The sequence below is a fragment of the Capricornis sumatraensis genome, chromosome 2 (genome assembly GCF_032405125.1).
Source record: "Capricornis sumatraensis isolate serow.1 chromosome 2, serow.2, whole genome shotgun sequence".
NCBI classification, from domain to species: domain Eukaryota; kingdom Metazoa; phylum Chordata; class Mammalia; order Artiodactyla; family Bovidae; genus Capricornis; species Capricornis sumatraensis.
Genome location: NC_091070.1, coordinates 153,226,625 through 153,240,571, shown reverse-complemented (window position 1 = coordinate 153,240,571; position 13,947 = coordinate 153,226,625). Strand labels below are relative to the sequence as shown.

Genomic DNA, 13,947 nt, shown 5'->3' with positions numbered 1-13,947 from the left:
TATAAATATCACTTATTCAAAATCTAGGTTAAAAAGTACTTTTCCCAGGAAGCTTTCACAGTCTTACTACACAGTGTTGATATCAGCATGTGTAAATCCAGTAATTCAAATATTTCATTATTAAGCACTCTTCAAGTTGTATCTTAATGACCTCTCTGGAGCAGGAACCACATCATTTGCTTTATATATCTGCATTCTTATCCTAGCGTGATACTAAATGAATTTTATACAATAATTAACCCAGTTAAAACAAGAGAAGGCTGGGAGAAATACAACCACAGTTAAAACGTTTTTCTGAACACAAAAAAATTACATGTCCCAAAACCAAATTCAAATATAATATTCATTTTTTCAAAACACAAACACAGAACTTTCCCTTAAATATTGTTTTTCTACACACAGAAAGTCAGGTTTTAAAGCTATAATAGCATGCTAATTATTTTGTTTGTAATATCCTAAATCTAGCCCCCAAAAGCTATTATATAAATTCTTAGTATTTTAAAGATAATAAATTTTTCAATGTCTAATCAATTTTGACCTCTATACTTCACAAATACAAAACCTACATAATGAAAGTTCACAGATGAGTTTTATTTCTTCAAGATAACAAAATTCTTCGAGCAAGAAATTATTAAGCAAACTTGGTACAAATTCCAAACAACAAAACTTCATAGAAATACTTTCATTCATAACCTCAAAAACAATCATAATCCAAACATTAATAAGAAAGTATTTTCATGTCCACATCTGCACAATTTACAAAATACATCTATTCCTCAAAACTCAGCATTCTAGAATGTGAAGATACATATTTTCATTGTTATGTACTTTTTATAACTTTATTATAAGAATACATGTTTCAGAAAAAAATCTTTCTCCCAAAAGCACCAATTGTTACACTACAATAAGGTTTACAGTGCTCAACAGTCATGAAAATCAATGCTGTAACCATTAATCCCATTCAAAAAAATTATTGAAACACAAGTAAAAACCATGATCAATAACTCCATTGCAGGTCAATTTACAAAGTGTCCTTCATAGATTTTAACATTCAAACTTTTGTGCAACTCTCTTAAGGTAGCATTCTCATTCTTTACACTTAAACTGCAAAATCTTTCTGGTTGAGATTGGATACTTGCCTGTAAATGAAAGTACAAAAATTTATTTCTACCCCTATAATCACAATCAGAAATACCTTATTAAGCAACCTGAAATGCCTGAAAGCTAACTTACATAATGCCTAGAAGCTACTAATAAAGAGGTTCCAAAAAACAGCTATATAAGGAGGCAATCCAAGACCTCTTCTACGTACTTCTTGGCTGTATGCCTAGAGGCTACTGTAATGAACACAAGCCAGACAACTATGTTACCTATGGAGGTAATTCAAATCTCTGCATTCAAAACAAATTTTGTTATAAAACCTCTCAAGGGTTACTATTAATGAAAACTAAAAAACATCTCTGATGTTGATATATATCACACTGGGAAAAAAAAGGCCTACAGTACAAACTACCTATCATCTAATTTATCTCCAAATTCATCCAACAATGCCAATAATAGTAAAGAAACAGATTCAGGCATCAACTCTCACTACACTGGGAAAGGACGAACATGCCATTAGCAAGTTTGAAAACAAGCCAAACCTATTTCTGATGATGGCGGTCAGAAAAGTGGTTACTTCTTCGAGGGAGAATTAATAGGAAGGGCACAAGGCACCTTTTTCAGTGCAGAAAATGTTCTGTACCTTGATCTAGGTTGAAGTTACTGGGTGTATTTATTTGTGGAATTTCATTTACTTGTATTCATAAGATTTGTGCACTTAAATATATGTAAATTGTATATAAGTAAAACATTTAAAAACAAGTCACCAGTAATGGTAAAATCTAAAAACCTTTTCTCAATTCTCATCTTTTCTCCATATTTCTAATTGCAGAACACAAATAGTCCCTAAACACAACTCCTTCCCACTATAAGACCCACAAGGCTTTGTTAGTATTCTGCCAGCACTTTTCTTAAACTCTGCTTCATATTAATTCACTTAAATAATAATTCAATATTCATTAACTGCTCCTGTGCAAAACACGGGATTAGGCAACCTCCAACATTTATCTAACACACAGAGAAACCAAATTCCCTAAGCTGGATTCAAGCCACCCTATTATTTGGTTTCTAATAATGTCTCCTCTTTTAATTCCCATCACTTCTTTACGGGAATGTTCTTTCCCCAACATACTCTTTTCTCAACTATCCTTAATACACAGTTCAGTTTGTACTTTATCCTTTCTCAGTACTTGTATAGAACTTACTATCTATATCTGCACTGTCCAAAACACGACTAATGAGTACTTGATTCTGGTTGGTCTGAACTGGGATGTCCTTTTAGTAGGTAACACGCTGGATTTTGAAGACTTGGTGTGAAAAAAAAGAATGTAAAGTATCTCAATAATGTGTACATGTTGAAATGACAGTATTTGGATATATGGGGTTAAATAAAATGAGTCAAAAATGTTAGTTTTACTTATTTTTTAATCTTTTAATGTGGCTATAAAAAATTTAAATCACACTGTGGCTCAACATATTTCTAACTGCCAGTACTGACCTCTACAACCTATTTATAGATTATAGATTTATTTGGCATGCACCCAATGAGTGCAAGAATTCAATATTAAGCCCATTCTTTTTATATACTAAAGATTATATATACTAAATATTATATACATATTATATACTAAAATCAACTAGCATTCTGTTGATTTAAGTGCCTATTTAATTTTAATATCAATTTTAAAGATTTTTAACAAGGAAGCTTAAGACACTTCAGAGTATAAAAATAATTTAAAAGTTCTGTTTTCATTTGGCTATAAACTGTTAAAATGTTACCTACATTTTATACATATCCATTTTGTGTTAAATGTCTCACCAGACAGTACTATTAAACTCACAGAATTCCTAATCCCAGAGTATTAGTTCTAATTAAGCTAGATTATTTTTCATCTTAGTCACTCACTAAAGAAAAAAGCAGCTTCCATTTTGACCGATATCATTGTATCAACGTCCAGCACCCAAGACAAAGAATCTTTATTTGGGGGTATGAATAAACAATGTGAGCAATAAGACACCAACTGAAATGAGGGTAGGCAGAAAAATGCTTTCATAATGTTAAGTTTCATAAGTAGGAAACAAAACTTACAAATTATATAATAAGGTAAAATGGCAGATATACAGAATGAAAGGATAGGAAGGCAGAACAGAAAGGTCTCATTTGTAGCCAAAATATACCTACATTCAAACTTGGCTGCTCTACTGTTTACTGTCTATATGACCTAAATCTGAGTTTGTTTCCCTGCATATGAAATGGGAATATATAATATAAATATATATATTATAAAGTAGCATCATTACAAGGAATAATAGATGCTTAATTAATGTCAGTCTCATCTTCCTTTCCTTTAATACAAATGATTATGTAGTGGTGACAAGATTATGGGTGACTTCCCCTGTCTTCCTTTTCCAAACTGTTGAAAGTATTTTTTAAATACTAAATTTCTAATATTTCATACTCACACCTCTCCTCATGTGAACTTAAAAAGTACTTTTACTAGCTGCCTTTTACAATTTTCTTTAAAGTTTAAAATTTGTATTGGTAGCAGAGGAAGCAGGTGGTATAAGAAAAACTTAAAGATTAGGAAATAAGTTTAAGACTAAACCAGCATAGACACGTATAAAACAAAAAGTGTGGAGAGGAAAACAGCAAAAGGAAATGCTATTTGAGGAAATTCCCCTGACTAAGTCAGACTAAGCAGTGAGAAGGTAACATTCTTCTCAATGCTGCTTCTGCTTAAGCCACTCCTCACTCTCATCTGGGGTTTATACGTACTTTACATACAAATATACATAGCCACTCTCGCCCTTCTCTCTACTAATACTCAACACCATCCTCATGGTCAAAATTTAAAGGGGAGTGAAGAAACTGAGGATGTTGTAACAAAGTAAACCAACACACTGGCTGGGAAGAACTAAAATGCACTCATTCCCAAATGCATTATTATTTTTTTCATCACTTGATAGTCATAAAAGAAAACAATTTCCTGAAATATTAACGCTGGTTATAGCTTTAGCTGCTAGAACTGAAGATGCCACACTTTGGTGACTATATTCCTTTGAGGACATAAGCCTCAAAATGGAACACTAAGAAAAGTATATAGCTTCAGATCACTGACAGGTGAAAATGTGAAGATACCATTGTTTAGTCGCTAAGTTGTGTCCAACTCTTTTACCATCCTATGGACTGCAGCCTGCCAGGTTCCTCTGTCCAAGGGATTTGCTAGGCAAGAATACCGGAGTGGGTTGCCATTTCCTTCTCCAGTCAAGTTACTGTAGCGAAAACAATTAAACAATGGTGATAATAACTATTATTATTTCAATAGTTAATATTTATTTAGCATTCATTGCATACCAGAAAGCTAAGGGCTTTACTACATGAATATGTAACATAAACTCAAACCTCTATGAAGATATTATTATTCAATCTACTCGCCTAGTGCTCACAGAGCTAGATCTTAACCCCACCAGTTTTACATCAATACTTTCTCTTTTTAAACCTTATCCTGCCATCCTGCACAAACTATTCAACAATAATTAGGATTCATCTCCCTCCCCAATAATTGTGGTGTTTTGAAAGTACTAGTTATGTTTAACATCTTCCTCAAGAAACTGATGAAAAAAAATTATGCTTTCAAGTAAAAGGGTAAATACTCTGGAAAAAAAAGGGTAAAATTTTTCATCTTTTATAAATATTAGAAAAATAATTGATATAAAACAGGTAAACACTTTAAAAACGGTGCTTTAATCACAACACTTTATTAGGCACTTTAAAATTTTAAATTATCCTTTTGACTCGTAACATATTTAGTTTCCTGACTTTGTACAAAGTCTTTTAAAAGCTGTACTTTCTCATAGATACAGAGAATAGAATGATTGCCAGAGTGGGGAAGGGCAAGGGCAAAATAGGTGAAGGAAATTAAAAGGCATAAGCTTCTAGTTATAAAATAAGTAAGTCATAGGGAAGGAGTATACAGCATAAGAAATGTGGTCAATAATATTATAATAACTTTGTATGCAGTCTGATAGTTACTAGACTTATTGTGATCATTCCATAAATGTTGACCACTATGTTGTACACCTGAAACTAAAATAATATGGTACATCAACTACATTTCAATTTAAAAAAATGAATAAAACTGTATTTTCAACCTCAATGAATGACATACATACTAAAAAGGCTAATATCTAAAACCTTATATTCATTACTCTAACCAACTTCACTTATACCACAATAGGAATCAAATTTCAAGGAAAAAATCACTCATCTATACTTTTCACAAAGTTACTCACAAAATCAAAGTTCCAAGAATTCCAAATGAAATGGGAAGGTTACAGCTTACAGACAAGTAGGGCTAAAGACTGGTAGAGGAAGAATGCAAGGGCAATTGCTTTGAAACAGTAATCTCAATAGTCTCACTTTCCCTCATCTAAGAGAAGTATGCACTGCTGCTGCTGCCTAGAATTCTTCTCTTCCTCTTGAAATCCTCTTGGAAATTCCTCCTGGACTTTTCTCCTGGAAAGTTATCTCACAGGACTGCTAACATTTCTCAGTAGTCTACCTTTTATTTTTAACTTAACGGAACAAAAACACACTAACTCCTTCTAATCACATAAGAGTTCCTAGTAAATTCAAAGAAAATAGTAACTTAGCAGTTTAGCTTCAGCAGATCTAAGAAAAAAATTAAACAGTACAGCAAGTGAGGCCCTAGAGAGAAGAATACACTTTCTTCATGTAGACTCCATCTATCTGAAGACCACGAATTGAATTTAGTGCTCTGGCTTTGAGATTTCAAGGGTTCTTTATCTTGGTATTTCATTTTGTTTTACGAGGGGGAAGAAGAGAAATACTTTAGTCAACCAGCAGGGTGAGCTAGTGCTAGAATCAGTTTGATTATTCTCAATTTGATTACTCTCAGTTCTCTCAAAATTCAATGGTGCAAATGGCACTACCAAAAGCAGCTATTCCCACATAATAAACCTAATTAAAAGACTTTACTTCTAGAACTGCTTCAGTCAGTGCTACATAATTTTAATATTTACAAAGCAGACTATACCAGAGAGATTAATAACAAAAGTTAAGAGCTTATTTGAATATCTAAAATATTACAGTATCCATCCTTTATTATTATGTTTTATAAACTACAAATTAAAAACTTAAAAAAAAACTGCTAAAACTAGTGTTCTATAAAATTAGGGCTAGGTAATTCAACATTCCAATTTCTGGATTCAGCTTGCTACAGCTAGCTGCCTTAAAATACGCCTGAAAAGCAGTCATGAGAAAAGCACCTCCACAAGAATGAGATCCCCTGCTTTCCCTTAGAATCCCATTCTGAGAAGAGCCTAAATAAGTCACCCTATATACTAGCAATGCATTTGGGGTAAAAGAAAGATGAACCTGATCTCTTCTAACGACAAATTTCTTTAAACTGTTTAAATGACAAGTAACTCCACCACTTCAAGTAACTGTCCTTGAGTCTGTATTTTCCCCTCCTGTTGCCCAGTACAGTCTCAACTCAACTACAATAAAAGTCTCCCTTTCTTATAACTCAAATGACAAATTAAACCTGCAAAAAGTTTGATGTTTGTGGGCAACAGACTACTTCATAATTACAAATAATCCAGAAGTATCCCTAATTATCACAAGACCAAAGTATATTTAAATCCACTTACATAGTGTTACAAATTAATATATTGTTTCCTAGAAGAATCAATAATTTAAATGAGCCTTAAATGATCTATAAAAGCTTTAAAACCTAAAGACAATGTACCTGTTGTTGTTACACACGATATCCAAAGATGTTAAAGATAACTGTGGGACGCCATCATAAATGATTTTGCTACTTGTTGAATTTCCTAACAGATCTTACAGATTCACTATTCAACAGTACACTAGTTAGTCTTAAGCTGCTTTTAACGTGGTCAAAGTGGCATGTCCATTTATCCAACTAAAATGCTATTAGAAAATGAAAGGCATTAGCATCTACCTCATTTCTTATGTAATAACTGGTAGTAACTGCAATTACTTCAAACTTTCCAGAAGTTTATCAAGTTACCTGTTTTGTTAAGTTTCTAAGTCAAGATTATTTTGAAAACCTCAAAATTCAAAAGCAACATTGCTTTGAAATTATCTGATATGCCTGTAATTTTGTATCTGAATTTGTTTCAGTTTGGAAGTCACTTTAAAACGTCACCATATCAACTTAAATACACATTTTCAATTACCATCACAGAATTTCTCATCAGTATAACAGTATCTAAATAACAAGTGCTCTCAAACATACTCCCTTGTTTTGTTTTATAACCATGATTAGTTGCAGATGGTCACCTCCTTATCCCAGCAATGTGACCAATGAAAAGACCAATAAGTTGGAAGTCGAGAGACAATTTTCCATTATGCCCTTAATGCAATCATCTTTGGCCCTCAAAATATCGTGAGAGGGTAATACTAGTTGTTCTCTAAGATTCCTTCTAAGCTAAAACTATATAATTCAATAATAATTTTGCTGATAATAACGTATCTCTCATTAATACAAGATTGTTCTCTATTAGGAGAAAAGTTAAAAGAGGGGGCAACATAAAACAAGGAAAATCAAAGTTTTAAGAAATGCTGAAAAGTTCAAATTTCAATTCAAACAGATCTAAAGTTAGTTATATAAGTATGTTTAACTATCCCTTCAATAAAGTAATTTAACTTGTTAATGTGACCTGGCCAAAACATTAGTTGTTTCCAAATTTTGTATTTAGAATATTACAAATATACAAAGTATGCTGTAGATGTAGGTGCTGTATAATTTTAAATTGTTAGAAATTAAAACTCACCACCACCACCATGATTGTGAAAGCAATGTAAATATATACTAGCAATGTACATTAATACTAGTCAAGGCTTCATGCTTTACCTATTAAAATATCTAAACTAAATTGTAACTTCTTTATAAACACTAATTTTTCCTTACAAATATCTATGGATGTAAATATTGGTGCCATCAAGTTTCCTGGATACTTACATATATGAACGAAGGCAAACAGCACGTTTCCTTTCTTTGAGAAATTTGAGTTGTCTATTTTTTGAAATTCTCTTTTTCTTGTGGGACCAAAACTATGTAACTAAACTACTGCAGAGAGGCAATATACTATTAAGGCAAATCTAATCTATCATCCGGATGCAACAAGCCTGGCATTAGTTAGAACTGGCCAGAATAGATGATGGTGTTTTGGTTATTTCTGCCGACGATATTATTAACTTGTATAAGAAACAGGACCATCAAGGACCTCAACTGTGTTTCTCTCGTTGAGTACTTCTCAAGGACCACACAAAATCTTAACTCTAGACATGAAAGTTCTGTAACAACTAAATTTGTATCAATGTTACTTAAACAGTTCAAGAAAAGTTTTCCACTAATGTTGCTAAACCATGGATGGATCCCAACACGAGAGTCGTCTGTGGAAGTCTCGTAACAAGAAACCGTTAGTTCCACCACCTAAGTTTCCAATCACTGAGAAGGGTCTGGGACAACTCATCTTCAGGTTCACGGGAGAAGTGGAGCACACCTGCTTTCCTCTGGCAGAGATTAAGCTCCCAGGGACACAAAGGCCAGGGAATCAGACCTGGAGAAGCAAAAAGCTTTAGCTGGACACCCACCAAGCCCCTGGCAACCCACTTTGAGCGATTTACCTCTTGCTGTTACTTCCCAGGCACCTAGCGGCATAAGATCTTGCAGAACACTGGGAGGGGAGGGCTATGCGGTCCTGGTCCCACGTTAGGGGAGGGGTGTGTACAGTTAACGCCAGAGCCTACGCTTCTGGCCGAGACGGGGCAGCCCCGAGGAGAGGGGGTTGGTGACTGCTCTCGGACCGCCCCGTTACTCAGTGCATTGCAATGGCGACCGCCAGGCTCCCCAAGCCGCCTGATCTCGGCCCCCTTCCCCCTACTGCTCACTGGCTGCTCGGCTTCATGTGACTAAACAAAACCCCCAAGTCTAGTGCCCAGCTCAACCCCTTTGTGTCCGCTACCGGATCCTCCGACGCCGCCGTGGTAAAGTGCCCCCTCCCCACCTCCGCCGAGTCCCGCCCCGCGGCGGCGACCGCCGCTCACCTCAGGTTCCGCCGCCCCCCGCGGCCGCCGCCTCCCCGAACCCGGGGCCCGGGCTCCTTGTGTAGCACCAACTCCGCCTCCTCGGCCGCCGCCGCCATCTTAGCCTGTGCAGCAAAATGCGTCCTTTTGGATGGTTGGGACCCAGCCTAGGGCGTAGCTCCCCGGGCCCGAGCGCCGAAGGCCGGGTCCCCCAAGTTCTTCCGCCACCCCCAGTCCCGCGCCGCCACAGCCCAGAGGCCCCAAACCCACACGGGTCCCGGCGATTCCGACCAAATAACCCCTGAAACTCACAGTTTGGTGCCGTGTGCGTCAAACCGGGGCGACGTTGGGAGCGCGCGGCGTCCCCGCGTCACACGCCGCTCTGTACGCTACTCGGCTCCAACGGCCCCCCTCCGCTCCCCGCTTTTCGCCTGGGGCCCCGGTTCCCACGGCGCAGGCGCGCTGCTTTCCCGCCTCTTACCGACCTACGGGCCGCGGGGGCGGCCAGCGAGGAGCTCCTGGGCGGCCTCGCGCTGGTGGAGCGTCTGGGCCAATTACACCAACGCGGGCAGCAGAAACAGTGCACTACTGTTCTCGGGTGCCAGAAACCCAACAAGGTCACCTCCCCCAGCGCTGACCTAATCACTCTCAAGGAGGTTCCCGCCCCAAAGTAGGCACGCTCCAAATATGGTGGTGCCCAAACTCTGCAAGACCCAAACACTTAGGCAAGCCTAGGCCCTTTAAGGTGGAACAGACCCATGTTTGAGTTCCACGATCACGAGAGTGGCACAATTCCTTTTCTCTTCCTCCTGTTGAGGAAAACAGCTAAAGATCCCAAGATTGCCGGTCACAACCGTAGAGTCATGGCAGAAGTTTTCTAGATCTTAAGGGGACCAATTGTTGGGAGATGCTTGATGAACAAGCAGACCATCAAACGTAGTATCACAGTTAGGGTAGGAAGGCCTGCCCTAAAAGGTGCCCTGGCTTTGGTCCAATTTGATTCTGTGAGGATCCTTTCTCCCTGCATTACTGAACGTGTTGTGAGTCTCCAAATTAAAGTTACATAAGAAACACCTGATACACTGGTTACCCTTCGAACAATTAGCCTAGGGAGTTCTAAAAAGCTTTAAACAAGTAGCCACCTCAAGAGTTTGAGGACAGCCTCATAAACCACACTTTGAGAAACACTGATGAGGAGTTAGTCTCTTTGCTTTTAAACTGAGCCAACAAAAAGTTGCTAACATGTTTGACACGAATCAAAAGTCCCTGAGGAATCTACTAGTCCTGCCTTAACTAAGTTCTTTGGCTGTTCCTAATCTCTGGGTTCTCACTTGAAAAAAAAAAAAGAAAAAAAAAGCTTTCATTAGATGTTACTGGCATTCAGAGGAATACACTGTAATTGCAAATATTTGACGAGAATGAGAAACATGCTCTTTCCTATAGGATGGTGACTTCATCATCATTATCAGCAAACAGATTCCAAATAACAGGTATTTATACTTGCTGAATTAGTTAATAATAATAGCTAATACTTTGGTGTGCTTACTGCTGACCAAGCATTGTTCTAACTCATTTAATTTCATTAAAACCTAATGAAGCAAAGAGATGTTAGGTAATTTTCTCAGCGTCACACAGTCTTGGACTGGACTCTTTCAAAATACAAATTTTTATTCATTTACACAAATAGGTAAGCAATAAAATATGTATTTTTGACCAATTTGGGGGAGTTGCCTTGTGAGTTATTTTATTTGCAGAATCCATTAAAATTGGCCATTCTCAGTTTACTATTGGACTTACAATAAATAAAATTATAATGTACTATGGAAATTCTTATAACATTTATCACTACCAAAGCAGTTACCAACAACAACAATAAAACTCTGTTGTGAATGTACACCCCTGCCTGACTGATGGGCATCAGATCACACTACCAGCAAGTAGAGTCACTTAGAACTCAACCATGATCAGAAACTTGTCTCACTAATGAAACTTTTTGTTTATACTAGAATTAAGCAACTAAACTGTAATACTATAGAAATAATATTAGTAGTATAAGTAATAATAATTGTAATAGTAAAAGTAGTAATGGTTGATGAAATTCTTTATAAACAAAATAGATGTCAAAAAACTTTCTATTAGTCAGAGAAACCTTGAAAAGGGCAAACATTTTGAATAAGGTATTGCAAAAACGAAAAGAAAATTGCAAGTCGAAAAATCCAAGGATCAGTTATGTGGCTCTAAGCCAAAATATTTAAAGACATTTTAAAAAATTGCGGTAGAGAATGAAATCAAGATGTGGAAAACATCTCGGGAGAAAATTCACAAAGCACAGATGAATACACCTGGTGAAGAATCCTTGAAAACAAGGAAGAAAGGAAAAGCAAAATTGGCTATTGGTAATTAGTGTTAAAACCTGACAGTATCAGCACAATATATGAATGTATTATTCCAGTGAATGGAATTACCCAATAAAAGATACAAAGTAAAGATACATATGGTCTCAAATGACCTAAGCAAAAAGAAAATGCAGTTTCATGGTAGATAAAAACAGTTAATTCTCCACATTCCAATACTTCTGAAATGTAGGCAGAAAGAAAAAAGAATGAAACATCCATTAGTCTACTATTTATAGCAGAAATTAACACAACATTGTAAACCAACTTACTTTAATATAAAAAAAAGTATCCTAGTAATAAAATCAAGTCAAAGTTTGGATTTATCTTAGGGTCTCACTCTAAGAGAACCTACCTCTTAGTACCAAAATTGTGAGGCAGTCTCATTTCTGGAACTGCAAATGTTAGGAAACATTTGCTAATTGGGGTGGAAGTAGGAGGATGTTTGACATAGAGAGAGATGAAGAAAGTAAACAGAGATCAAGCCATCTATTTATTTTTGTCTCACACTAGCCCCAGCAAAGAGATTTTACATAGCAAGTATGCAATAAATGTGTGTGCATACTTAGCTGCTCAGTTGTGTCCGACTCTTTGTGACCCTCATGGACTGTAGCTCGCCAGTAATTCATGCGGATTCTCCAAGCAAGAGTACTGGAGTGGGTTGCCATGTCCTTCTCCAGGGTATTTTTGCAAACCCAGGTCTTCCTCATTGCCAGCAGATTCTTTACCGTCTGAGCCACGAAGGAAGCCCATGTAATAAATAATTTTATTCAATTCAGTCAACATTCACCAATTGCCTGCACCATGCAAGGCACTGTACTAGGTGCTGTCAGCAAGAGAGGAATAAGACAGTTCCTTGCATATACTCAATAAATAAGAGTTAAGTAGATTAAGAGCTTTTATAGTCCAATAAAAGAACTAGAAAAAAGATATGATAAACTTTCAATTTATCACATAATGGGGGAGATGAGGAAATAGATAAAGATTTCAAAATCATTAAAACAAAACTTCATAAAATGATACAAAATAGATTTAGTATACACATATTTAGTAAAAATTATATCTAATATTTGGGAACATGTTTACTGCTCAAACTCATTAGCATATCAGAAGTGAACCAGGAGAGTATGTGGACTTGTTCACAGAACATATGCAGAGGAAGAAAACAGTGGGCTAGGGAAATGCAGATTAAAAAAATATTTAAAGAATGAGTAGAGCAGTCCAAGAAAATAAGAAATGAAGGGATAAAGGGATAAGAGATTTAGGCAAGGGTGTAGCATCACAGAAGCCAAGGAAGTATTGGTAACAGCTTACTACTATGATAATCTCAAATCTCAATGGCTTAACACAGTAAAGTTTCATTTCTTATTCTCATCACACTCCACTGAAGTTATTAGGAAGGGGAGGGCAAGCCTCAAAGCAGCTATTTAAATACCTAGGTTCATTCTGTCACCTGGCTTTGCCCTCCTCTAAGGTCTTAGCATCTTCTACCAGATCCCCTGGAAAGAGAGAGAACACACATGGAGAACCATGAGTGTAGAAAGTTGAAGGGCCAAGCCCAGAATTGGCACACATCACTTCTCACTTTCCACTAGTCAGCATCTAGTCACGTGGCTCCACTTAACTGCAGGCAGCGGCTGAGAAGTGTAGTTGAGCTGTATGCCCTGGAGGAAATGGGACTGGTAAGCACAAAGCAGGGTCTGCACGTCCTGAGTAAATGCAGCAGAGATGTTACATAAGTAAGCAGATTTATTGGGTGTCCAAGATCGTTGGTGACCTTGGTAAAAGCAAGGTCAGTGGAGTGGCTCAGTCCACTGTAGTGGGCTCAGGAACAAATGAAAAGGAAAAAGGGGAAATAGCAACAGTCTGATCAGCTCTGGAAACCTGACAAGATGAAGTGATTAGACTAATCTCAAGCTATAGATACCACCACTTAAGGATTCTTGACAACTAACTTGCCAGAGTTCTCCTGGTAAGAAGGCTCTCTACATCGAACTTTCACACACATTAAGCATTGAGAAATGCTTTTATTGTTTATTTTTTCTAGAGTGAGAGATTCCAGATGTTTCAGAATATTTGGTTGAGATCCATCCAAGCAGAAAGGGCATCCATAATTTCAGACATCTCATGTGTTTTACTAAAGAAAATGAACATAAAAAACACAAAGTATTGTGTTTTATGTGTTGATTTCCTTTGTAATCAATAACTGGGAGATGTAATTATACAAATGTGTTTCTTTAGCTACACGGTAATAAATAGAAATTGGGCTTTGATATTGCTAGTCAACTGTGAAAGTGAAAGTGAAGTCGCTCAGTCGTGTCCGACTCTTTGTGACCCCCATGGACTGTAGCCTAGCAGGCTCTTCTGTCCCTGGGA

The 13,947-nt window shown here is 36.9% G+C and overlaps 1 protein-coding gene across 3 annotated transcripts in view; it reads right to left on the bottom strand.

Moving 5' to 3' along the window:
• The window catches only part of ZNF644 (zinc finger protein 644), a 95,556-nt gene extending 85,821 nt beyond the window's left edge, over positions 1–9,735 (bottom strand). For 2 of the 3 annotated variants that reach the window (XM_068964712.1, XM_068964714.1), the window contains exon 1: positions 9,664–9,735. The gene's annotated coding sequence lies outside the window, so the exon portion shown is untranslated. Of the gene's footprint in view, positions 1–9,199; positions 9,283–9,663 lie in introns of those variants that run through there. The other variant, XM_068964713.1, reaches the window with a different exon arrangement.
• Positions 9,736–13,947: the final 4,212 nt, after the last annotated feature.